This window comes from Denticeps clupeoides, unplaced genomic scaffold (genome assembly GCF_900700375.1).
Source record: "Denticeps clupeoides unplaced genomic scaffold, fDenClu1.1, whole genome shotgun sequence".
Taxonomy (NCBI): Eukaryota; Metazoa; Chordata; class Actinopteri; order Clupeiformes; family Denticipitidae; genus Denticeps; species Denticeps clupeoides.
Window position 1 is genome coordinate 963,233 of NW_021629971.1, and position 26,048 is coordinate 989,280.

General features: G+C 39.7%; 2 long non-coding RNA genes across 2 annotated transcripts; both read left to right on the top strand.

Moving 5' to 3' along the window:
- Positions 1-6,104: 6,104 nt before the first annotated feature.
- LOC114778588 (uncharacterized) lies at positions 6,105-7,036 on the top strand. Its single transcript, XR_003746412.1, has 3 exons — positions 6,105-6,204; positions 6,311-6,392; positions 6,762-7,036. It is a non-coding gene; the product is annotated as an uncharacterized LOC114778588 (long non-coding RNA).
- Positions 7,037-10,475: 3,439 nt separating this feature from the next.
- On the top strand, positions 10,476-12,461 carry LOC114778587 (uncharacterized). Its single transcript, XR_003746411.1, has 3 exons — positions 10,476-10,577; positions 10,794-10,901; positions 12,427-12,461. It is a non-coding gene; the product is annotated as an uncharacterized LOC114778587 (long non-coding RNA).
- The last annotated feature ends 13,587 nt before the right edge of the window (positions 12,462-26,048 follow it).

Below are 26,048 nucleotides of genomic sequence, written 5' to 3' on the forward strand. Positions count from 1 at the left end.
CGGTGCGTCATGTGGCCTGTTCTCAGCACCGTACTACAGTCCCTATGTGGTCCAGAAGGGCATTATCACTCTGTGTGGTACTCACGATTTTTTCTATTATTATTATTGTTGTTGTTATTATTAAGAAAAAAAAAAAAGATATATGTATATATATCACTATACTCACGATTTTTTCTATTATTATTGTTGTTATTATTAAGAAAAAAAAAAAAAAAAAAAAAGAATTAGAAAAAGGTTTGATACATGATAAACAGGGGGGAAATGTTGGAAAATGTATATAAGTTATCATGCTATTAACCTTTACTACCTTTTTGACATATATATCCCACATGTATTAAACTCTATTAATCCTTTTGACATATATATATATCTCGCATGCATTAAACTATATTAATCTTTTTAATATGCGCACTACATTGAATCATTAGTCTCTTCAGAAACTGGTGGGCTAAAGGCTGTTTGCAGAACAGAATGACCGCGACTTGATAAGAGGAGGCCTGCAGCTGCGGAGAAGCAAGAAAAACAAGAAGACCTTGGCGATGGAGCGTCTACCAAAGAGACAACCCTACATGCAAATTATAAGCTTATTTGGTGTGATCCTGTGATGAATGTACCGCCCTATTATTGAATAAAAAGAGAGGAAGCAGAAGAGACGGCAGAGCTTTTTGGAGGCTGCTGTATTGGTCGTCTCTGATCGCTCTCCTTGCAAGTAAAAGAACTCAACTTCTTCGTGTCATTCTTCTCTGGTTTATAAGTGTTGGAACGGCGTACAACTCTAACAATTGGTCAACAGCTGTTATTTGATTGTTGTTGAAAATTTGAAAATCACAAATAAAGCATTAAAAAAAAAAAAAAACACTAGGATAATTTTTGAGACTCATCTAAAGACAGGTAATTTAATCAGAATGTTCAAAAGAGAAAATGAATAAAAAGTGATACATCATGCAATGTGAAGTGAGCATGTGAATGTCCTGTAAGTGTGAACACTAGATCAACAGAACATGATCTAGCATGCACTTAACCTGGAACAACGAACAAGTTCCAGCATTTATCAGACGGCCTTATCCAGAGTGCTTTACAGTCAGTAGTGACAGGGACAGTCCCCCTGGAGCAGCTCAGGGTTAAGTATTGTTAATATTCCGTATTGACTTTGAGATTGACTAATTCATCACTAACTCACTCTTCTACTTTCTCTATCCTTCACCATCCACTCCACTGTGGAGGACAGAGGATGAAGGTGGACGCTGTAATACAGCTGGACCTAGATGTGACATAGTCACCGAATTCCACACGTCACATGCCACAAAATATATGTCGGTTTGTGATTTACTTCTTTACCTGCTATAACTGATCTATGTGACGATTTTAGGCCAAATGTGTTAAGTCCTTTGTGCACTAGGCCAGAAATATTTTCATCTGCTGGTTTTCACTACTTTAATTTAAATACAATTATGTTCATTTTTTTTTTCATCATCTAACTTTGGTTTTCCACACGGTGAAAGATAACACACATTTAAAGATTCAAACATTTTATTTTTTCTTATTTAGATGTCATTTCTTCCACAAACAGGCAAGCAGTAAAGCATCGGGTCTAGACGATGTCTCCTCTTCCTCCTTCAAAACCTGTGCTGACCAGCTGGCTCCAGGTTTCACTCACTGACTGTGAGTACCGGGGCTCCTCAGGGACGTGTCTTCTCCCCACAATTTTCCAGGACCGTCTAAAAGAACCGCTGAAATGGGTGGGCCTGAGGGACATAAAATCAGGCAAGTGATCAATATTATTAGCATTAACAGCTGGTTTTATAAAGCAATCACCTGCTGGGGGTGTCTGTGTAGTTCAATAGCAGCGTAAAAGAATTTCACAGATACAGGAGATGGTGTGAATATTTGTTGAAGGTAAATCACGCTAGATTAGGGAATAGCCTCATGTAATGCATATAAGCAGTAAGTGATTAAACATGTATTAAACATTTAGACACTAGATAAGCAGCCATTCTGAAAACAGACTCCACAGGGAGTTGAACCCCGCCCTGATCCTGAAGGTCAGGTGTGCCACCACCGGAGCCTTTTTTTGGCTTTAATTTTTTGCTACTACTGTTAATTATTAAACTGTTTAAGGAACTACAGGTTAAATTAGTGCCAATTTATGTCCAATTCATCTCCAATTGGCCTAGTTGTTTTGTGGGGGAAACCGGAGAACCCGGAGAAAACCCACGCTGACGCGGGGAGATACATGCAAATGTGCAAATCTCCACACAGAAGGGACCGAAACTCAGATCTCCTTGCTGTGAGACAAGGTGCTAACCACAATGTCACCGTGCCGCCCGTCACTAAATACTTACCTTCATACTTACCTTCATGCTTACCTGTACTAGTGATCACTATTGGTGCCGCTAGGGCTACTAATAGTGATACTAGTAAGGTGGAGGGAGGAGGCACATCTCGAAATCCATGTCCCAGATGACAGGAATGTTGTTCAGCTCCTCCAAAAAATCATCCAGACTGGCTTCTTGTTGGGGTCCCTGTGGACTGTCTGCTGCTGGGTGGCTGGTCATCATTTCCTCCTCCGTCTGGTCCTGAAGAATCCAGCGGTCCTCGTTGCTCTCAAACTCCATGGATGATGTGCTGGTGGAGGGCTGGTGAGCACTGATGATACTGGGCAGAGGTGTGGCAGGACCATCCTGTACCTGCGGCCTGCTCCATGGAGGCAGGAAGCCTATCTCCACAGCCAGGTCCCAGATTCCAGGAACAAAGCTCAGCTCGTCCACCACATTATCCGGAAAAACAACCTCCTGAGTGTCTTCCTGGTGGGGTGGCTGTCGAGTAGCCTGCAGCTGCTGCATACAGGGAATGCTCCACAGCAGAGCTGGAGGGGAGTTAGTGTTGCTCACACATGCCCACGGTATACCTGAGAAGTACAGTGACATGAATACATTGAGATATTTGGTGATAATTTACTGACTTTGATAACTTACAATGGACCATATCTGGATACACAAAACTGGATACACAAATACTGAATTTACAGTGAGCTGCACCTGTGGGTTTTTTTTCTTATTGATCTTGAGTTATGAATTATGAGGAAAGCAGTATAATACCGAAGAGAAAATACAGTATTATGTGGAGTTTCTTAATGTCTTACCAGTGTGAAGCATGTAAGCTGGTATTTTTGGCAGGATCCTGCGAGGTGGCCTTCTGGTGACTGGTGGCTCCTTGGTCTTTTTCCGAGGGCGGCCCATCCTTCACCTGGAAAAATCTCTCTCTGTGTTCTAAAAAAGAAAACTGTGCAGGTAATAAATTATGCTAACCTAAGTTATACTAAGCTAAGTTTTGCTACGCTAAATTATGCTAAGCTAATCTGTCAACCATAAGCTAAAATTAAGAAACTACAAAATAAATAATAAGTCTAAATAGAAACACTAACTAATAACAGTGCTAAAACAGTAAAAGAAGTTAGCCTTTAAAAAGGCTTTTGGTGTGAAAAGTTGAATTTTTTGTCTGAAGAAAGCAGGAGTAATAAAAATACAACTGGCTCCTTCAGTGTTGCCTAGCGACTGTATGTTGTAAACATATGTTCACATGGAACAGCACTGAGAAGCCAATCAGGAGCCACATATTAAAGCAGAAACATTTTCTCTATTCATATTTGAACCTTTGCATATTAGAACTGAAAATCTCTTTCTGGTCAAAATACGTGTTTGATATATTTTTGAATAGCCAAATTATTTACATTTACTGTCCAAATGAATAAAATTTAGCAACATTTAGCAACTGAATTTTATTTAGTTAAATTATTTTATTTTATTTTACTGTTTACTAATACTGCTAGAGGTTGCATAGAGGTTCATTCTTGAAGAATATATTTTAAAATATATACTTTCAATGTTCAAGAGAGGAAAAGTACAACTTCAAGCATTCCTAATTGCAACGATTTCTTATGTCCACTAGATGGCGGTAAAGATCTCACTCAATCATTTACAAGGTCTACTGATGTTTACTTAGACGTCAGTAGATTTATTTCTGTTTATTTAATATGGTGGCAACATTCACTCCTTTAAAACAATTGCGTTTTAATAAGTGGAAATTATGAATTCAAATCAAATCAACCTTCAGAAAGGTCAGTGACTGTGTCAGGTGCTGGAACATCTACTCGTCATGGAGCGGGTGGAACGCGGGGAAAAATGATTCACGAAGAGGTTTCAGGTGTAGCTTATTTAACTTTTTAAAATGTATAGGCTGTTTAACCAAAGGCCAATGTTTACACTGTAAAAATGTTTTGTTATTTTGTCACTCAATAACCAGAACAGTATTTTTCACTTACAGATAAATTTTGCACTTTTGCTGAATTTACCAGTATGTTACTGTCTCATTACCGAACATTTGCAGTGATTGATTGCCCCAGTAATGGGTACACAACACAGTATTTATGCACATCAGGCAACATTTACTTTTATGTTAACAGATTGGATGAATGTGAAATAGCCTGTGGGATGTGGAAGTTGAGGGCAAAGCTAAAACCTGCCTTAATAAAGCACAGGTATAACCATCATACTTGTATACATTCTTTATCTAATTATACTACGTCTATGTTACTAGACATGATTACTTGCAAAAGATTTAGGTATAGACACTGGGGGGGTTCTAAATGCACTATTTCTATATATATTTTATATATATGTAAATAAAGACTTTCTCATTACAGTCTCATACAGACACTGAAGGATAAGCCACTAACACAGTGCATGGTGACTTGTATGTTCTGTGGCCAGAATTCCATGATGAACCATTGTTACGTCCCCGGTCTAGGGTCAGGGACATAACAAATGGGACATATGAGTATAAACTCCAAAACGACGCAACAACACTTAATACTAATCTTTTATTACAACAAAGACATTTAAACAACAACAGAAACACAAAACAGGTCTGGGCAGTCTAAGTCCTATCTTCTCGTCCTAATCCTTCACTTCACCAACAACATTCTTCTCTACCAACAACAGTCTATCTTCCACAAACACTCTCCTCCTCTTTTCACCAACTCTCTTCTTCTTCACCAAAGCAGCCACCATTTTGAATCCTCTTCCCGACTACAGCCCACCAATCACAGCAGGAAGTGGGAGGAGTCCAATCATGGGCTGATGAGGAGCCACCCTGCAACATTACACAGAAAGAAAGAGAGAGACACACACACAAACACAACAGAAAACACCCATAGTCTGCCACGGGACGTCACAACCATGTTGACCATGTTGATGTCTGTGAAACGTAAGTAACCATCTGATAATCTACCATGTACAAACTACAGTGATGATGTGGCTGCTTCATTCATCTCTATACATTTACTTACAGTGCTCGTCCAGCATCTCAGGCCTCTGCTTCATCTTCACCCTCCACCCATCCAGCATCTCAGACCAAAATCAAATCTAATCAAATCTTATATACACACATTATAAACATTAATGATTGCTAAGATAATACAGGTACACATAAAATAGTACAATAGTGATGTGCTAGATGGTCCTAGTCTACACGGTCTCCAGAGTACCAGCAGCTCAGCTTTATGTCTCTATGCAGATTAGTCACCATCCTGAATGTGTCCAGTGATGGTGGTGTCATCTTCAAACTTCAGGAGTTTTCGGGGGTTGTTGTCTCTGGGGTGGGGTGGGTGACATGTATAAATATGAATTATTAGAATTTATGGTCATATGCCAGGGGTCTGTTGTCTGTAGCTGGTAATGTCTCTCCACACTGACGCCGGGTTGTTGACCAAAAACTATTCATTCCACTTCTCAGAGTAGCTTCTTCTGATTTCCCTGGACAGTGTGTGTTTTATTGATCCAATGTTTTTACCATGGTATTAAACACTCAATGACCTTGATGTTATGGACATTGTTACACTTGTAAGTGCAAATGTAGAATATATTTATAGATATTTCATATTCAGTCAACAGAATTCAACACAAGTTGTACAGTTATATCATCATTTTTTATATCTTGTCTGTGTTTAAATGCATATGTATCTAAGTGTTTTTATGTCTTTTTTATGTCTTTTAGGCATGATCAGTTTTGCATGTTTACTGTGATTTCACAGCTTGAAAGGAACAACGACTTAACTGCTGAACGAGACCAAGTTAACCACTTGCCGATCAGTTAGGACCTTCCCACGATGACAGTGTCCAACAGACGGTGTTTGGCTGAAAAAAGGTTCCTCATGTAGAATGTAATTGACATATATTATGTGCGCTTATTCAGCTGCTCAGAATGTGCAGCTAAATGTTATCCATGTCTGGTGCCATCTTGTTTCTACTAGATGTGAAAGGCAGGTGGCACAGATAAGAACTGGGTTGAAAGACACTGGGGTCCTAAGGATGTTAAAGGAACGGCCTGATTTGGTAACAATGCTTTTCCCCTCACTGTTCTTGACACACAGTTGAGATTTATGACATTTCGGTTGAGACCTTTATCAGAATTCTACATTGTATTTAGCATTTACAACTCTTTTATGCTTTTACTGCTATTTTAGATTCAGTGTATTCATTGGTGTTATGTACTTTCAGTCTTAAGTCATTCATAAATTGAGTTTCAAAAGATTCTGTGTGTGATTTTGTGCTCTATTAGAGTTGACTGTATTAGACAATATGCATTACTTAATTCCTGACATCCTATTTGTACTTCAGGCAGCCTAAAGGAATGTTAGTCTGGGAATAGGTATTCCAGTTGTTCTACTGTTGAGTTGTAAACTTCCTGTGCTTCACTCATAGAAACATCATGATTGGGCAGTCTTGCAAGCTCCTCTGGCGTAAGCTGACGGGTTAACTTGACATCAGGGACTTCAATTCCAGCCACATCTGCCAAGTCTGGGCCATTGCACCATAAAGCTCATCAACCTAAAAATAATTCTGCATCTCGATTCTGCATCATCACAGAGATGTTTCATGGTAAACACATCTAGCACATATGATAGATCACATTAGATCACACTAGCACAATCATTCTAAAGTCACAAGGACCTCTGGGTAGGGCCCCACAAACACACCCAAACACACCTTAATGAAATATATATATTTGCGTGTGGCAAGAGTATGTGGGGGAAAGAATGCGGTTCTCTTCTGAATTCAGCTGGTTCAGCTGGCTATTTTCGCATCTCAGGTAATGGAAGTTCCGTTCTTCTTGGAACCTGCTGAGATGAGTCTGAAGCAATGCTAAGAAAACCCAGCAATACCTTAAACTAAACAATACTAATACTTAGTGGTAGCAGCAATATTTGATTCATTCTTCCAGCTTAAAAAATATACAGCATGTACAAAAATAGCTGATTAGAGCTGATATTATCAGTGTAAAAAGATACTGTAAACTGGTCGACCACTTTTGTTGTTTTCCATGTACTCTTCTAAAGCAAAAGATTTGCAATTTAGTCATTTGTTATTCAAAAATTAATAAAGGTGTTTAGGGGTTTAATACAGACTACACACGAGACAAGGGAACATAAACACGCATAATGACCCGACTGCGAACAGACACAAACAGGATAGCTTTATACAATTATATAAATAGACACCAGGTAAACACGATCAGGGAACATTACACGAGAATAACATGAAACTCCGGTCCGGACTGCGGATTCGGAGTAACCCCTGCCGGTCCGGATCATGACAAAAGGATTGCATCAGCACTTTGGACATTGAATTGCCATTTGCAAAATGAATTTCCTTTTGAATAAATATGTAGAAAACCCATGGCAAAACAGAATGCAATTGAGTGAATTGTTATTATATTTTTTATTAAAAAACTTCTAAGGATTACATCAGTTTACATGCACTAATTGAACATTGCATTGCCAATTGCCCATTGAACTTCCATTTGAATATTAAACTGGTTTTCTGATCATGACAGTGAGTTGACTGCACTGCAGTGTCCTCCACAGTCACCAGATCTCAATCCAATCAGACATCTTTCTGATAGGGTGTGACGAGAGATTCGAATCATGGATGTGTAGCCATAAAATTTGTAAGGGATGTTTCCGTCATCTTGTTGAATCTATGCTTTGAGAATTAAGGCACTTCAGAATCAGAAAACTTCATTGATTTAGGAAAAAAATGATTACATAATGACAAACACACAAAGACACAAGAATGTGAAATAAAATATGTCTCAATAACATCTATAGAAAGAAAATTCTGCTGAGTGAAAAAATTTAAAACTACAGAAGGCAAAATGGTCTAACGTGGTACTGGCAAGGTGTACCTAATAAAGTGGCCGGTATAATGTCACTAAATATAAATGTATATATTTTTAATAATATTCAATATTATTAATATAATATTATTAATATAATAGCAATATTCAAGCTGGGGATCGTCATCATACATCATAGTTATATATACATATTTCACATCGGACGTGAAAAGCAGTAGCGCCTGTTTAACTTACTCACAAACGTCCGAGGGCAGAACGAAAATTGATTGGGTCAGAGAGAGAACCAATCAAATTGTAGAGGAGGCGGGTCTAACGAAATGGAGGGAAGAGGTGGGAGTTTAAAAAATAAATGTCTCTGTGGCAGGATCCGTGAATGGATTTTTCACTGCGCTTAGTACAAAAGTAAGATTATTTAAAATGTATTTGATTTACAGGCTTTACTTTGAGAAATTGGTTTAAGGCTTTGAGCATTATTGTTTTGCTTAAAGCAGGTTAGCATTCACTTAGCATTAGCTATTATCTAGCATTATTAGTAAAATCAACCACGACAATTCTAATGAAATGCTGATTGCATGTGATGCATGACTCATATTTGCCTATTTTATAACCACTTCAAAGTTTGCTGTAAAAACGGAGATATTATGTTTTTCATTTTTCCAGCAGCCATCACTTCAGGTCAGGTTTGGTATTTGAATTGGCTTTTTTGCTACATTATTATGATCTCTTATTAGTGGTGTAGGGTTTTGAAGGTCTGGGGAAGACTGTTTGTAGCAGTAGTTAATATTAGTAATGTAGGGCAAAGCTGTGCTGTCAGCATTATTACTGTTGGTGGTTCAGATTAGTTATACAGTAAAGTTATTGCCCTCGAATAAAGAAGGTTAAAGATCCTGGGGTGACACACAATAGTAAATAGTAAAAAGTCCGTAAAATGTCTTTCCTGACTACAAAGGATTTGAGCTGCCTGGTGACACTTTCTGAGAATCTCCTCTGTGTTGGAGGAGAACTTCAGCAGGGGATCGAAGATGATGCCCAAGTATTATACTCCTCAACTAGCTCTACTGGCTTCTCGTGGATGGAGGTAACTGCTGCAGCCAGGTCCCCCTGCTTAGTGGTGAAGATCACCAACATCTCCTTGGTTTTACTGATGTCCAGTTCCAGACATGAGGTGTCACACCAGTCCACAAACTCCTGCAGAAGCGGACCATGGTTGTGTGAGGGGCCTGACAACAGAGACTGGAGGACTGTGTCGTTGGCGTCCTTCACCGGGTGTCTGCCTGCAGTCATCTGTATATAAGATGAGGAGCAGAGGAGAGAGCATGCAGCCTTGTGGTGACCAGGTGGAGGTATAACGGAGGTCAGTTTTTTTAACCAGTACTCTCTGTGATCTGTTGGTCAGAAAGTCCAATATCCACAGGATTGTCTGGTTGTCCAGATGAAATTTGGAGGAAAGTTAATTAGCCAGGATGTGGGGGTGCAGGTTGTCGAAAGCTGAGGACAAGTCAGCAAATAAGTCTTATTGAAGAAATAGATTTATGTATTCAAAGAAATTAGTTCATCGATTTTCAGTTGTCAAATATAAATATATTTTTAATGTATTAATTATTTAAATTCTGGTTATTCATATATATGCACATATCAATACTGAAGACATGATCCTTACTAGAGCTTAATACTTTCAATGTCTGTTGCAAAAAGGTTCATTGTCCACTTTGTCCACAAACACTATTTAAACCTGCATTACTAGTGCATCTTAAAAATTGAAGGTTATGTTTTATTACTTTTTAACAGCAATGTACAATTAGATAACTAACTTTACTAATTTTTCCTGGTTCTCTGCTCAAAGGATCCAAAATATGCAGATGCAACCTCAAGTGCAGAACCCAGAGACGTTTCCCATGATATTAGAAGACAATGCTGTGAAGGGACAACATGGTAGACCGTATACGGTAGACTATAGACCGACTCCTGGTGTTCTGCAGGCATCATGGAAGCGCTTACAAACTGTTGAGAATTTGCCTGCTAATGTTTACTTTATTACAGTGTAATACAATTTAAATTTGGTACAATACATTAATATTCATGTCCTGTGTTTTTTGTTGGCTGGAGCAGGTCATCAGCCAGGAGAGAGACATCCGCGCAGGAGACAGAATACAGGAAGTAGCGAGAGGTCAGTACACCACCCGACATCCCTAGACCAGGAAAGAGGTGCACTGGTCCGAATCTTGGACTCAACCAATCAGTTCCTCCACTCTTGTCTGTCCCCGTGCAGATCAGCGATATGTCATGCAGCAAAGTCCTCAGTTCAGGCTGCACTCTTTCCCTCCTCTCTTCCGCTATGTGGAGCAAAGTGAGGAAACTCGGGGTGCGCTGGCAGCAGTGGGGTCAGTGAAGGTGGACTGCTGTTTAAATGGAGTAACCTTAAAGATGCAGTTTTTTTATTCTGGATGACATTAATCGTCCATTTCAATGTTTTTGTAAAATCTGGCGCATGGGAACGCACGCTCCTTGTTGCTGGTGGGAACGCAAAGGCGATGCAGCTAGACTGCTCTGCCCCGTCCATTTGAACGCACTTATTATAGGGAACCTGTTGTCCCCAGCATGCGGATTAACCTGAGGGAGGAAGATAAACGGCGCTTCTGACCCCAAGAAGAGCACAGCAGGAGGACCCGTCCCTGCTAGCCCTGTTGGATTGAGCAAGATACGCCGTTAAGTACAAAAAACCATATACAGATACAGTACCCACACTAAAGTATTACTGACAATTTGCTATATTGAAGGACTCAGGCTCCTGTATAAAATACAACTGGAAGACGGAAATGTTGCAGATTGATGAGCTCTGGAGCCCTTTTTAATAGTCATATCCAAAATTAAACAGAGGAAACAATTTTTTTTAACTTACTTGTGACTGTAGTTATTCATTCCAACTAATTACAGATGTTTTGGGACAGTTTTGAAAATATCACATCATATGTATATTCCCCATTTTTATGTTTATATTTTCCAATCAAAAGAAAAACTTGCAAAAAAAACTGGCTAAACAAGAACAAAATGTATTGATTTGAAATTTGAAAAATATTAAAAGTAATACTAAAACGATATAAAATAACTATGTTAAATTCCAATAATACCTGGAATAAATGAACTGTATCCACATTATTGTGTATCATGGCATTGCTTGAAGCTGTTTTTTTTTTTGACGTGTGGCTCCTGGCACTTTCTGCAGTGTTTTCACCCTTTGATCACCTCATCTTGCAGTATCTCATCGCCGCTTGGCAGAGAGGTGGGGGTAGAAAAAATATGAAGTAAAATGTATTCATTTATTAGCCAGCAATTTCGATTATATAACTAATTTGAAATAAACAATGCTGTACTCAGCAAATAAACAAAGAACATCACACAATTAGAGGGAGAAAACATAAAAAATATATAACTGAAAAATATATGAAAAATATCGTAAATAAATTATACAACAGAGAGTACATACCTTTCAGAAGAAGGGATCCGAAAATACCTCAACCTCTTCTGCACACAGGAGATCCTCTTCATCAGATGAAGATTGAACAGTACAAATAGCTGGACTGCTGTGTTGCACCAGAATGTCCAGCACCTCCTCAGTCGTAAAAAACTTGCTTCTTTGCTGCGCCATCATAGTTTGGTCTTCTTTCAGAATCTACAGAAACAGCGGCGCCTGTCTTGTGTTGTGGACTGTTTTGCCTGTAATTCTGTACAATACGCGCAGGCATATCTCACGATCGCATTGATCGATTTGAATGGTTTGTTTTAATCGTCTGAGCCTGTAGAATTGTGGGAGCATTTGTGGAAATAACACCATTCACCACACACCATACGTGCGGGCATGAAGGCTGTGTTACGGTATGTTACGTCCCTGGTCTAGGGTCAGGGACATAACAAATGGGACATAGGAGCAGCAACAACACTTATGGCTAACCGTTTATTACAAAGAAGGACATTGAAACAACAAAACACACACAAAACAGGTCTGGGCAGTCTAAGTTATTCTTGTCTTCTGGTCACAATCCTTCTTGCTTCACACCAACACTCTCTTCGCATCACCAACAACACTCTCTCCTCACACCACATCCTCCTCTTGTCCCAAAGCAGACGCCATTTTGAGTCCTCTTCCCTATTACAGCCCACCAATCATGGCAGGAAGTGGGAGGAGTCCAATCATGGAGCCACCTGCAACATTACGGAGAGAGAGAGAGAAAGAGAGAGAGAGAGAGAGAGAGACACACAAACAGAACACACCCATACTCTGCCACGGGACGTCACAGGTAATGTCTTTGCCCTTTTTAGGCGTGCGGCAGGTGTGCGATTTTTACGCTGTGTATCGGGCTGCCGATTTATTTGGAATTTATTAATCGTCAGACATGGTCAAGCAGAGTTTTTTGGTAATATTTGTTCATGTGCGTGCTTTAAATGTGTGTTTTGTTTACGTAGTTTTGATATAAAATAATTTTTCAATAAATAAGTTTTTCCTTGATAAAATTGTGATAACCACATATATTCATTTTCCGTTTCTCTGTAGGATGATGAGTCTCAGCTTGTGGAGAAACTACAGCAGCAGATGCTGGATCAGGGAGAGGTACGTTTACACCCGCCCACTCCCCGACACACACACCCACTCCCCGATATTCTTCAAGTCTTGTGTAAAAATCACCTACTTTCTGAAAATGCTGAGTGATTCTTGAGGTGATTATTTTATTTTTTTGCTTTTATATCAGTGTTAGTGTCCCCTAATACTGTATCTGAAATCTCTTTCTGAAATTCAGCCTTTTGCATAATTACATCCACTTTGATCCAGTCCAAAAATGAGATTTCTGTATGAATGTCTGTAGCTTTCAAATGCTAATGAGGAGGAGAGAGGCGGGACGAGGAGGAGAGCGACCTATAGAAGTTGAGGGGACATTAGTGAAAATAACATCATCACACCATTCACCAATTACTGTCTGGTGCAGAGAGTTTTAATTCTATTCATTATTCTAAAATCACTGTTTTTACAGCCTTTTGCATGAAGTAACTAAACAAATACATTAGTGCTCATTTTCAGAGAGCAACTGCAATGATGACATAAGGGAACAAATTCCAGATCAGACTGTTTGAACTGCCGCTCTCTTCTTCATCATCTGGAAACGACTCTTTTGCTGCTCATTTTTCTGTTCCAGCAACATCCTGAGTGTCGCAGATATGCTGGACAATCTAGGGATAAACTAAACATCTAGGTCACCATCCCACATGCCTCACATCCTCTTTGCATTGTGGTCTATCCATATCAGCTATGGCTCATGTTTTTCTTCAGCCAATTAACATTTATTTGTTCAATTTCAGGTTGACACTTTTTTTTGTGAAGTGATTGTCAATGTGAAACCACAGCACAGCACATGGTGACACAACAAAATGTGTCCTCTGCTTTTAACCATCACCCTTGGTGAGCAGTGGGCAGCCAGTAGTGCATGCCTGCAGGAAAGTTCCATTTGCACTGAGAGAGAAATTTAAGAAACAAACTTGCATGCATGGAAAGTTATTGAACGTTATAAAGGAAGATTGATGAACTGACTGATTGGGTGAGATCTCATACTGCAGAAGACAAATGATGAATTACAAATATGTTTGGATGCTAAAGATGCTGTGACGCTAGCTGTGATTTCTTATTTTTCCTCTCCACTGCTCTTAGTTCCCTTCGACTGCTGTGCAACGTCTCAGATAGCCAGAGAGCAGGGGGAGAAGTTATTTTGGGTGTGGAAGAAAGAGGGCAGAGATGATCCATAGAAAGGAAAAGTGAGGAGAATGTTAGTGGTGGCTTCCAGGGGTAAGGAGAAGAACGAGTCAGAGATATGAAAGATGTGAAAGAGTGCAGGAAGGTGAGACCGAGTGAAGGTTATGTAGAATGAGTAATTAATGGTGGTCAGTCTTGGATCCGATAGGTAAAGTGAGGGTGAAGGACAGAATGTGGTGGTCAGAGATGTGAAGTGGAGTGGAAGAAAGGACGGTAGGTGGAGACGGACGAATGAAGACCAGGTCCATTCCCTTTCCTCTTTTGTTGCTGTTGGCCCAGGATAAAGAGTGGAGATTAATGAGGCCCAATATATGGTGCGAGGCATGTAAGACATAAAATATCCGTACAGGTTGCATCAACAGAAAAAACTGCTCACATTCCCTTTAAATGTTAGTTACTTTTACCTGAGCATGCATGTCATACGAATAAGTGAAGCGCTATAATAAAATTTCATACTGCATCACATGAACTAATATAAAGTTATTCCGTCAGGTTTTTGTTTTTTTTCTAGCAAACTCCATGCAGGATTTCATGTGTCTTGCTCCGAGGAGAGGCTTTTGTCGGGCCACTCTTCCATAAAGCACTGTATATGGAGAAGATCCGTAGAGAGGATCGTGAGGTCCTGGACGTAGCTGAGTTGGTCACTGTAACATGGATGAGATGCTGCTGCTGGGGTCTCTGCTGTCTCCCACAGTGAAAACCCTCAGGTCTAGCAGAACTACATGATGGACCTCCTCCCTCCTGCTGTAATCCAAGACAAGTTGACAAGTTAGGCCTTATCAGGGCTCTTAGTTTTTGTAACCTCAAAATCAATAGAAATCGAACGAGAATTGCTGGTGTCTTCCTCCTGTAAGTCGCTTTGGATAAAAGCATCTCATGTAAAAGCATCTCATGTACTTGTAAAGCATCTCATAATACCAATGTCTGGTAATTTCTTTTCATCTTTTAGATGAAATAGTTTAAGTAATGAGAGGAGATTTGGAGATTTGATATTAAATTACCTTATACTTATAAATGTTCACCTAACCTGCATATGGTCTGAAATTTTTTCAGAAAACATATTTCACGTGACCACCTATCAAACTCCCATATCTGACCCAGTACTGTATGTAGAGGCATCAAGTTCAGGCTATATCCAGTGCCAGCAGAAATTAAGGAGCCCTGTGTAGGACTTTATCTTGTCTTCATATCATCAAAAAGGACTATCTCTCAGAACATCCTCCATATTCTCAATGTCATACATCATTAGTGGGGAGCATAATTCATAATAATCTGAATTGTTGTGAAGTTTTTTTTTTTTTTTGACAAAACATGCAAGTTCTCTGGTACATTTATACAGGGTGTCCACAAAACATCTATACAAATTAAAAAGTGTATTACAAGTAGCAATCAAATTGTAACTCGGACAGGTACTCAAGCAAAATGATACACAGAGGTGTATCACCACAGGGTGGTGCCTGCTTGGCACGTGCAGAGTTATCTGAATACTTAAGACCGTTTTAAGACCATACTACCATATGAGTGTGAACGTCATTGTGAAACGCAGCACAGCACACGATGACAGTGTACGGAGCAGTGTGTGAGGACGGTGCTTCCCTCTTTTGAGTAGATATTTTAAAATAGATATTTCAATCCATGAATCTATGAAACCTCTAATAGTTTTAGATCACAGTAAAACTAAATAAACGAAATAACATTGAGTGACTAAAGGTTTATTTCATTTATTTGAACATGTAAAATAAACATGTAAAATAAAGTGAAGTGATTGTCACATGTGATACACAGCAGCACAGCACACGGTGCACACAGTGAAACTTGTCCTCTGCATTTAACCCATCACCCTGAGTGAGCAGTGGGCAGCCATGACAGGCGCCCGGGGAGCAGTGTTTGGGGACGGTGCTTTGCTCAGTGGCACCTCAGTGGCACCTTGGCGGATCGGGATTCGAACCGGCAACCTTCTAATTACAGGGCCTCTTCTTTAACCGCTAGGCCACCACTGCCCCAAGTGTTGAACATTTGTTTGCAAAAAAGATATACATTTTCAGTTCTGATGTGTAATTGTGCAAATGTGAATAAATAAAATATTTCTGCTTTAATATGTGGCTCCTGATTGGCTGCTCAGTGCTATTACATGTGAAGGTATGTTTACAACATACAGTTGCTAGGCAACACCGAATGAGCCAGTTGTTATTTCATTACTCCTGCTTTCTTTAGACAACGAATAGAATTTTTTACCCCAAAAGCCTTTTTAAAGGCTAACTTCTTATACTTTTTTAGCATTGTTATTAATTAGTGTTACTGTTTAGACTTAAATTAACTTAATTTAGTCAGTAGTTTCTTCATTTTAGCTTCTGGTTGAGAGATTAGCTTAGCATAATTTAGCTTAGCATAACTTAGTTATAAAGAGAAGGTGAAGGATGGGCCGCCCTCGGAAGGCCAAGGAACCACCAGTCGCCAGGAGGCCACCGCGCAAGATCCTTCCAAAAATACCAGCTCACATGCTTCACACTGGTAAGACATTAAGAAACTCCACATAATTCTGTGTTTTCTCTTGACTATTCTACTGATTTCCTCATATTCATAAGTCAGGATAAATAAGAAAAACAAACAACAGGTGCAGCTCACTGTAAATCCTGTATTTGTGTATCCAGTAAACATATATGGTCCATTGTAAGGTATCAAAGTCAGTTAATTATCACCAAAAATCTCAATGTATTCATGTCAGTGTACTTCTCAGGTATACCGTGGGCATGTGTGAGGGACACTAACTCCCCTCCAGCTCTGCTGTGGAGCATTCCCTGTATGCAGCAGCTGCAGGCTACTCCACAGCCACCCCAGCAGGAAGACACTCAGGAGGTTGTTCTTCCAGAAGACGTTGTGGACGAGCTGAGTTCTGTTCCTGGAATCTGGGACCTGGCTGTGGAGATGGGCATCTTGCTTCCATGGAGCAGGCCGCAGGTACAGGATGGTCCTGCCTCCCCTCTGCCCGGCGTGGTCCCTGTCACCTCCGTCACCAGCGCTCATCAGCCCTCCACTAGCACATCATCCATGGAGTTTGAGAGCATCGAGGACCGCTGGATTCTTCAGGACCAGATGGAGGTAGAAATGATGACCAGCGACCCAGCAGCAGACAGTCCACAGGGACCCCAACAGGAAGCCAGTCTGGAGGACTTTGTGGAGGAGCTGAACGACATTCCTGTCATCTGGGACATGGATTTCGAGATGTGCCTCCTCCCTCCACCTTACTAGTACCACTATTAGTAGCACAGCAGCACCAATAGTGATCACTAGTACAGGTAAGCATGAAGGTAAGTATGAAGGTAAGTACTTAGTGACGGGCGGCACGGTGACATTGTGGTTAGCACCTTGTCTCACAGCAAGAAGATCTGAGTTTCGGTCCCTTCTGTGTGGAGATTTGCAAATTTGCATGTATCTCCCCGTGTCAGCGTGGGTTTTCTCCGGGTTCTCCGGTTTCCCCCACAAAACAACTAGGCCAATTGGAGATGAATTGGACACAAATTGGCACCAATTTAACCTGTAGTTCCTTAAACAGTTTAATAATTAACAGTAGAAGCAAAAAAAAAGCCAAATAAAAAGGCTCCAGTGGTGGCACTCTTGACCTTCAGGATCAGGGCGGGGTTCAACTCCCTGTGGAGTCTGTTTTCAGAATGGCTGCTTATATAATGTCTAAATGTTTAATGTGCAATAAAAAAAAAAACCTTGCTGTTTATATGCATTAAATGAGGCTATTCCCTAATCTAGCGTCCTTTAACTTCAGCAAAGATTCATACTGTCCTCTGTATCTGTGAAATTCTTTTACGTTGCTATTCAGCAGGTTGATGGATTATAAAACCAGCAGTTAACACTAATAATGTTGATCACTTGCCTGATTTTATGTCCCCCTGGCCCACCCATTGCAGCAGTTCTGTAGGCGGTCCTGGGACATGTCCCTGAGGAGTGCCAGCCAGCTGGTCAGCACTAATTTTGAGGGAGAAAGAGGAGACGCCGTCTAGACACGATGCTTTACTGCTCCTGTTTGGAGATGAAATTACATCTAAATAAGGAAAAATAAAATGTTTAAATCTTTAAATGTGTGTTGTCTTTCACCATGTGGACAACCAATGGTTAGATGATGAGCAAAAATGAACATAATTGTATTTAAATTAAAGTAGTTAAAACAGGCAGAAGTAAGTATTACTGTAATATTATTTTTTTCTCTTCTGAACATTCTGATTAAATTACCTGTTTTTAGATGAGTCTCAAACATTAATAAACCTTTCAAAATCTCCTAGTGTTTAACGTAAAAAAAAAAAAAACACTAAAATCATCTTAGAATTTATATATGTAAACCTTAAAATAAAATTGAAATTGCTGTGTGGGATACACATTAGCCAATTGTGAGCATGCGACTGTACTTTTATATTCTGTTAATTGTGTCCAGGCCGTGTTCCTAAGGCCTGTACTTAAAGTTGGTGCTATTAGCAATGAACACTTCACACCAATCAAGATGATGTCTCTTAACTTGTGAATCTATTGTCAAAAAAGGAATCTGGCAGTGAAGATCATTCCAGGCATTGACCTGGAGGTATGTAACGGTGTAATGTGTGTTGGTTTACATAGATTATGCTAGAACCAAAAGGAGTATCTACACTCTGGGAACATAAAGTATCAGGAACCTGATTACGGGCCTGACTAAGAGCCTCCATTACTGGGCTTCTAGATAGAACTTCACCTGGTGAAGTCCCCACACACTGCTCCTTGGGCGCCTGTCATAACTGCCCACTGCTCCCTCAGGGGATGTGTTAAATGCAGAGACCACATTTCACTGTGTGCACTTGGTGCTGTGCTGTCATGAAAGTGTTAACTAATCACTTTCACTTCACTTCAAAATTCAACAATTCAGAATTTCTTTGTATTGAAAAAACAAGTATTCACTACATATAATGTGTGTTTTAATTTAAACCTGCTAAAAAAGCATAAAAAAAAAACATAAAAGAATGCAGATGTCTTATTTCAGTATTAGGCGCCTTTATGGTTAAGTACATAACTCCACATGTGTTCATTCATAGTTTTAATGCCTTCAGTGACAATCTACCAATGTAAAATGGTCATGAAGAAAACATATTGAAAGAGAAGGTGTGTCCAAACGTTTGGCCTGTACTGTATGTGAAGTTATGACTGGAACGTCTGGATTTCTACATTTTGTTAATCACAAAACATTTTTTGTTAATCACAAAACAATTTTTTATATCAGATTACAGTGTCCCTGAGGAAATCCTAGATTCTCATAAATCCAATATGTTGAACTCATATACCACATATGCATGTGGTATGGCAGATTGAAAAAGCACTGACAAAACATCTCCATCAAGTGTCAGGACATCTTTGAACCTGTACCTGGACAAGATAAACTCATCAGAACTGTGAAGACCAAGGGTTCATTCTGGGCAGAAGCAGCATCAAACAAAGACATATAGCTCATTCTTGTGCTCCCTTTCAGGGAAACGTATTTGGTTGTCTTAGTCAGCTTCTGCTGAACTTCCACAAAAATGAGTTCTTCATGAAGAGGATCGGTGATGAGGCTCAAGAAAACAGAATAATCTTTTGCATGAGATAAAGGAGCTTCTACATTATGTGGGAGCCTTGCATGAGAAAGACAGTAAATAAATCCCCAGAAATCTGACTGAGATGTTCGCCCATTTCTTTATCATCCAGACCTGCATGAAGAACCAGATTTATGATGCGATTATCTTGAAATTTAAACAACGTCTAATTATATGAAGCAGACCTGATGCATCGGTCTATGTGTGACGCAAACACAAGTTCAAGTGTAATGTTTAGGTGTGCGTTTTCATTAAGGTTTAAATGCATTATGTCTGTATAAGATGGAAGGACATTTGACAGCACTTGAGAAAAGATGACAGGGTGGCCTTGATAGTGGGCAACCAGCTGTCGTGGTCTCACAAAGAACATGGACCATGCGGTTCTTCAGGAGGTTTTCTGGTGAACTCAGCAGAGATGAGGTCACCTGATACAGAAATGGCCACCTCTCTAGGCTGGGTGGGCGTCCCTTCTGGCGTTCTTTCTTTACTCCAGTGGGCTCTGAAATAAACAAACAGCATGAATTTATAAAAATGTTAAACAAAAAGTGGTTTATTGAGCCGATTTAGATCTTGAGCAATTTTTAAAAGTTACTGACCATTTTCTTTTCATGGATTTTAATGAAGAAAGCAAGAAGCATAATTCACCATGATATGGTGGACGTGTCTTTTTCCATTTACTTTTATGAAGAAGAATTTTCCAAGAATTATATTAATAATCAAATAATGATTTTTATCCTTCAGGGGAATACCGAAAACATTAGCTTTTAAGGAGAAATCAGGAAGTTTGGGGAATAATGAATGTCAATCCAGAAGGCCTTATTATAAATGCACTCCCAGAATAAACAATCTGTTGTTTCAAGATCAGTTTAACAAAAAGAACAACTTGAGGTAAACTGACCTATCCTATCCATGGTGAGAGAGGTAAAGAAGAACCCAAAGATCACTGTAGCTGAGCTCCAGAGATGCAGTCAGGAGACTTCCCACCAGCAACAGTGCATTTCCATGCGCCAGATCATACAAAAAGATGGAAATATAAGATCACTGTCGTCCAGAATAAAAAAAATGCATCTTTAAGGAGTGGAGGAACTGATTGCGTGAGTCCAAGATTCCGACCAGTGGACCTTTTTCCTGGTCTGGGGATGTCGGGTGGTGTACTGACCTCTCGCTGCTTCCTGTATTCTGTCTCCGGCGTGGATGTCTCTCTCCTGGCTGATGACCTGTTCCAGCCAACAAGAAACACAGGACATCAACATTAATGTATTGTACCAAAATTAAATTGTATTACACTGTAATAAAGTAAACATTAGCAGGCAAATTCTCAACAGTTTGTAAGCGCTTTCATGAAGCGCTTTTTGGTCTATAATCTACCGTATACGGTCTACCATGTTGTCCCTTCACAGCATTGTCTTCTGATATCGTGGGAAATGTCTATGGGTTCTGCACTTGAGGTTGCATCTGCAACCCTAACCCTACTTTTGGTTCTAGCATAATCTATGTAAACCACCACACATTTACACCATTACATTTACACACATTTACACCATTATATACCTCCATGTCAATGCCTTTTTTTTCGACCTCTGCCCTGGAATGATCTTCACTGCCAGATTCCTTTTTTGACAATAGATTCATAAGTTAAGAGACATCATCTTGATTGGTGTGAAGAGTTCATTGCTAACAGCACCAACTTTAAGTACAGGCCTTAGGAACACGGCCTGGACACAATTAACAGAATATAAAAGTACAGTCACACGCTCACTATTGGCTAATGTGTATCCCACACAGCAATTTCAGTTTTATTTTAAGGTTGACATATATAAATTCTAAGATGATTTGAGTGTTTAACACTCAAAATGAGTGATTTGAGCAGTTAAACACTAGCAGATTTTGAAAAGTTTATTCCTGTTTGAGACTCATTGTCTTCTAATATCATGGGAAACATCGCTGGGTTCTGCACTTGAGGTTGCATCTGCGTATTTTGGATACTTTGAGCAGAGAACCAAGAGAAGTTAGCAAAGTCAGTTATCTAATTGTACATTGATGTTAAAAAATAATAAAACAACCTTTTAAGATGGACTAGTGGTGCAGGACTAGTGGTCACAGTGTTGGTGGACACAGTGAACAATGACATTGCAAGTATTAAGCTCTAGTTAGGATCCTGCCTTCAGTATTTATTTGTGTATCTATATGAAAAACCAGAAATAAATAAGTAAATTACTTAAAAACTGTCTACATGACTAACGATGATCTCATTTCTTTGTATACATAAATGTATTTCTTCACCAAGAATCTTATTTGCTGACTTGTCCTCAACTTTCAACACCCTGCAACCCCACATCCTGGCTAATAAACTTTCCTCCAAATTTCATCTGGACAACCAGACAATCCTGTGGATATTGGACTTTCTGACCAACAGATCACAGAGAGTACTGCTTAACAAAACATACTCTGACTTCTCCACCTGGTCACCACAAGGCTGCGTGCTCTCTTCTCTTATCTTCATCTTATACACAGATGACTGCAGGCACAGACACCCGGTGAAGGACTCTGATGACACAGTCCTCCAGTCTCTGCTGTCAGGCCCCTCACACAACCATGGTCCGCTTCTGCAGGAGTTTGTGGACTGGTGTGACACCTCATGTCTGGAACTGAACGTCAGAAAACCAAGGATTCTCTCACCAACAAGCAGAGAAACCTGACTACAGTAGTTACCACCTCTATCCACAGAAAGCCAGTAGAACTAGTTGAGAATTATAAATACCTGGGCCAAGAATCGAACCGGGTCAACTGCTTGGAAGGCAGCTATGCTCACCACTATACAACCAAAGCACAAACCAGGAAGTTTTCCATGTTGTGGTATGACCAATGGCATCTAGACCCAAAAGTGGTAATCCTTCTGAGCAATTGTCACAGTTTTTCCTACAGAGAGCATGGCACTGGTGAGGAAACAATCTCGTGCTGGATGCCTGAAAGAGACCATGCTCAGGGCAACAGCAGCAATGCATGGCCAGATAAAAAAAAGTGTGTCTGTGACATGACAGACCATGAACTTTACAGAATGCATGCTTTGTGCTTATTAATTTATAACTTTCACTGCTGTTTTAATCATAAAGGCAGTTGTGGGATTTGTAAAAAGATAGAGCATTAATGTTACTGATTGTGAGTTGAGCACCTTCAACTGTGTGCTGTGGGTGTATGTGTTTGGCTTGGCTGCTTGATGAACACTTTAAAAAAAACACTACAATTAGTTACTTGTACTTTAAAACATAATGGCAGTGGTGGGATTTGAACCCACACCTCCAGAGAGACTGGAGCCTAAATCCAGCGCCTTAGACTGCTCGGGCACACTACCATTCAACAGCTGGTTACAGATCCGGATGTGTTACAGAACGCTTGAGGTGAAGATATGAACTTAGTCTGAATTTGGCTTAAAAAGTTCCACGGCATAAAAGCAGGATAAAAAAAGGGGACTGCGTTGGCCGGGAATCGAACCCGGGTCAACTGCTTGGAAGGCAGCTATGCTCACCACTACCCCACTATGGGGCAGTGGTGGCCTAGCGGTTAAGGAAGCAGCCCTGTAATCAGAAGGCTGCTGGTTCGAATCCCGATCCACTGAGGTGCCACTGAGCAAAGCGCCGCCCCCCCACACACTGCTCCCCGGGCGCCTGTCATGGCTGCCCACTGCTCACTCAGGGTGATGGGTTAAATGCTGAGGACAAATTTCACTGTGTGCTGTGTATCAAATGTGACAATCACTTCACTTTATTATTATTACCATAAATCAGGAAGTTTTCCATGTTGTGAAGAACTTCAGCATGATGTTTACAACAGTCTGCTAATTCCTCTGAGTAATTGTAACAGTTTTTCCTACAGAGAACATGGCACTGGTGAGGAATCAGTCTCGTGCTGGATGCCTGAAAGAAACCATGCTCAGGGCAACAGCAGCCAAATACTTGAAATGATCTAAGGATTACATCAGTTTATGACTGCCACAAACACACAAGAATGTGAAATAAAATGTCTAAATAAATCTGTAGAAAGAAACTGCTGCTGAGTGAAAAAATTAAAACTACAGAAGGCAAAATGGTCCAACGTGGTACTGGCAAGGTGTACCTAATAAAGTGGCCGGTGAGTGTGTAATGTCACAAATTATAAATGTATATATTTTTTAATAATGCTGTCATTAAATCATTATGTAGCGGTTCTTCTTCTGCGTTGTGTAATTTTTTGATTTCTTTTCTTGAACCGTAATGACGAGCCGACACACACGAGACTTTCCGTGCAAACTGTATTCTGTACAAAATCAAAGTCGCGTCAGAACATCGCCTCACAAACCGCGTCTCTCTGCACCTCTCTCTCTCACAGCTCATGCCATGTGTCTAAGAGAACTGAACAATAACATAAAGTATTCACAATTTATAATACCGCATACCTGTACAAAAGCAAGGTCGCGTCAGAACATTGCGTCACAAACTGCGTCTCTCTGCACCTTTCTCTACAATATACAGTAATAAAAGAACATAAAAAAATATTCACAAAATAACACACATGCAAAATATTCCGAATATGTACATAAATTAAAATAGAAGAAATAACTTTTTACACACAAACCCCACGCACCTCTCACAGCTCATGCCATGTGTCTAAGAGGACTAAACCGGGTCTCCAACCCACTAACCCAAGGGCACGGCCGCATCCAACCACTTTTCGGGGGGGTGATCAAGTTTTAGAACCCACATAACTTCTTATAATTACCATAAATTGAACAATCAAAAATACAGAAACATATTTAACATAACCAGAAACATTAACACATTTTAACATTCTACAATTAAACAAACACCCGGATTATCATTATAATTCCCTTACCCACATCAGAATACAGGTAAACAAAATAAAAGTCTTTAGAAAATAAGAAAACAAAAAACACAAGAAAGAAGAAATACACTTATAAATCTAGTGTAACCATTTAACTCCGGCACATCTACATATTTGGGTATAGAAGATGGGGAGAAAGTTAAAGAGTTATTATCTGAAGCTCACATTGGACATTTGCTAATCGTACATTTGGAAAAATGGGAATCCATAAAAAGGATCCAGCGACGTTCCTCCTGTCTCGATCCTGAAACCACACAGAGACAACCAGCACCAGGCCTCAGTATATTGTGTTAACTTCAGGCAATAAGCCTACACAGCAATGTACCAGTAAGTTGCAAAGCTAATTTACCTTTTGTGCTAAGCTGGAGATTGTCATACATCATAGTTATATTTACATATTTCACATCTGACGTGAAAAGCAGTAGTGCCTGTATTTCTCTCTTTTAGGGCAGAACGAAAATTGATTGGTTCAGAGAGAGAACCAGTCAAATCGTAGAGGAGGCGGGTCTAACGAAATGGAGGGGCAGATGGGAGTTTTTTTTTTTTAAATGTCTCTGTGGCAGGATCCGTGAATGGATTTTTCACTGCGCTTAATACAAAAGTAAGATTATTTAAAATGTATTTGATGTACAGGCTTTACTTTGCGAAATTGGTTTGAGGCAATGAACACACTCACCAGATAATGTTGATTAAAGCAGGTTAGCATTAACTTACCATTAGATATTAGCTAGCTTTAGTAATTAAACAACCATAAAGATTCTGATTAAATGCTGATTGCATGTGATGCATAACTCATATTTGTGTATTTTATAACCACTTTTGAAATCAGAGCTAGCTGATTATATTTTTCATTTTGCCAGCAGCCATCACTTCAGGTCAGGTTTGGTATTTGAAATGGCTTTTTTCTACATAATTATGATCTCTTATTAGTGTTGTAGAGTTTTTAAAGTCTGGGGAAGACTGTGTTGCAAGCAGTTACTATAAGTAATGTAGGGCAAAGATGTGCTGTCAGCTTTATTACTGCTGGTGGTTAAGATTAGTAATACAGTAACGTTATTGCCCTCGAATGAAGAAGGTTAAAGATCCTGAGGTCATCCAAGCAGTTGTTGTTTTTTAGGAGGAGGAGGAGGATTTTGTGCATTCCTATATCAAGCTATTTTAAATCTCATGTCTGGCTTGGCACAAATTATTACATGAATGCTCTTATTTTTCCTGATGTAAAAGACAGTATCAGAGTGGACATACTATGCACATCACAGTTAAAGCAAACATTTGTTTTGATCAGCCATTAAGTGATGACCAACCGCTGATCACTGTAGTACAGACACTCTGTCAAAAACAACTACTTAAAGAACATCCACATCTCATGATGCTTATGGACGCCATCTACGAAGGCATGATCTTAGTGCAGCTTTTATGAATAAAATGTAAAACAGACAGAGATTTGCACATTGAACTCAGTTCAAAGAACTTTATTTGTCCCCGAGGGGCAATTTAAAAGGCGCAGTGGCGCAGCACACACATATAACAGTTAAACAACATAAAAATAGCAATTGTCTGTATATTGCTATGAA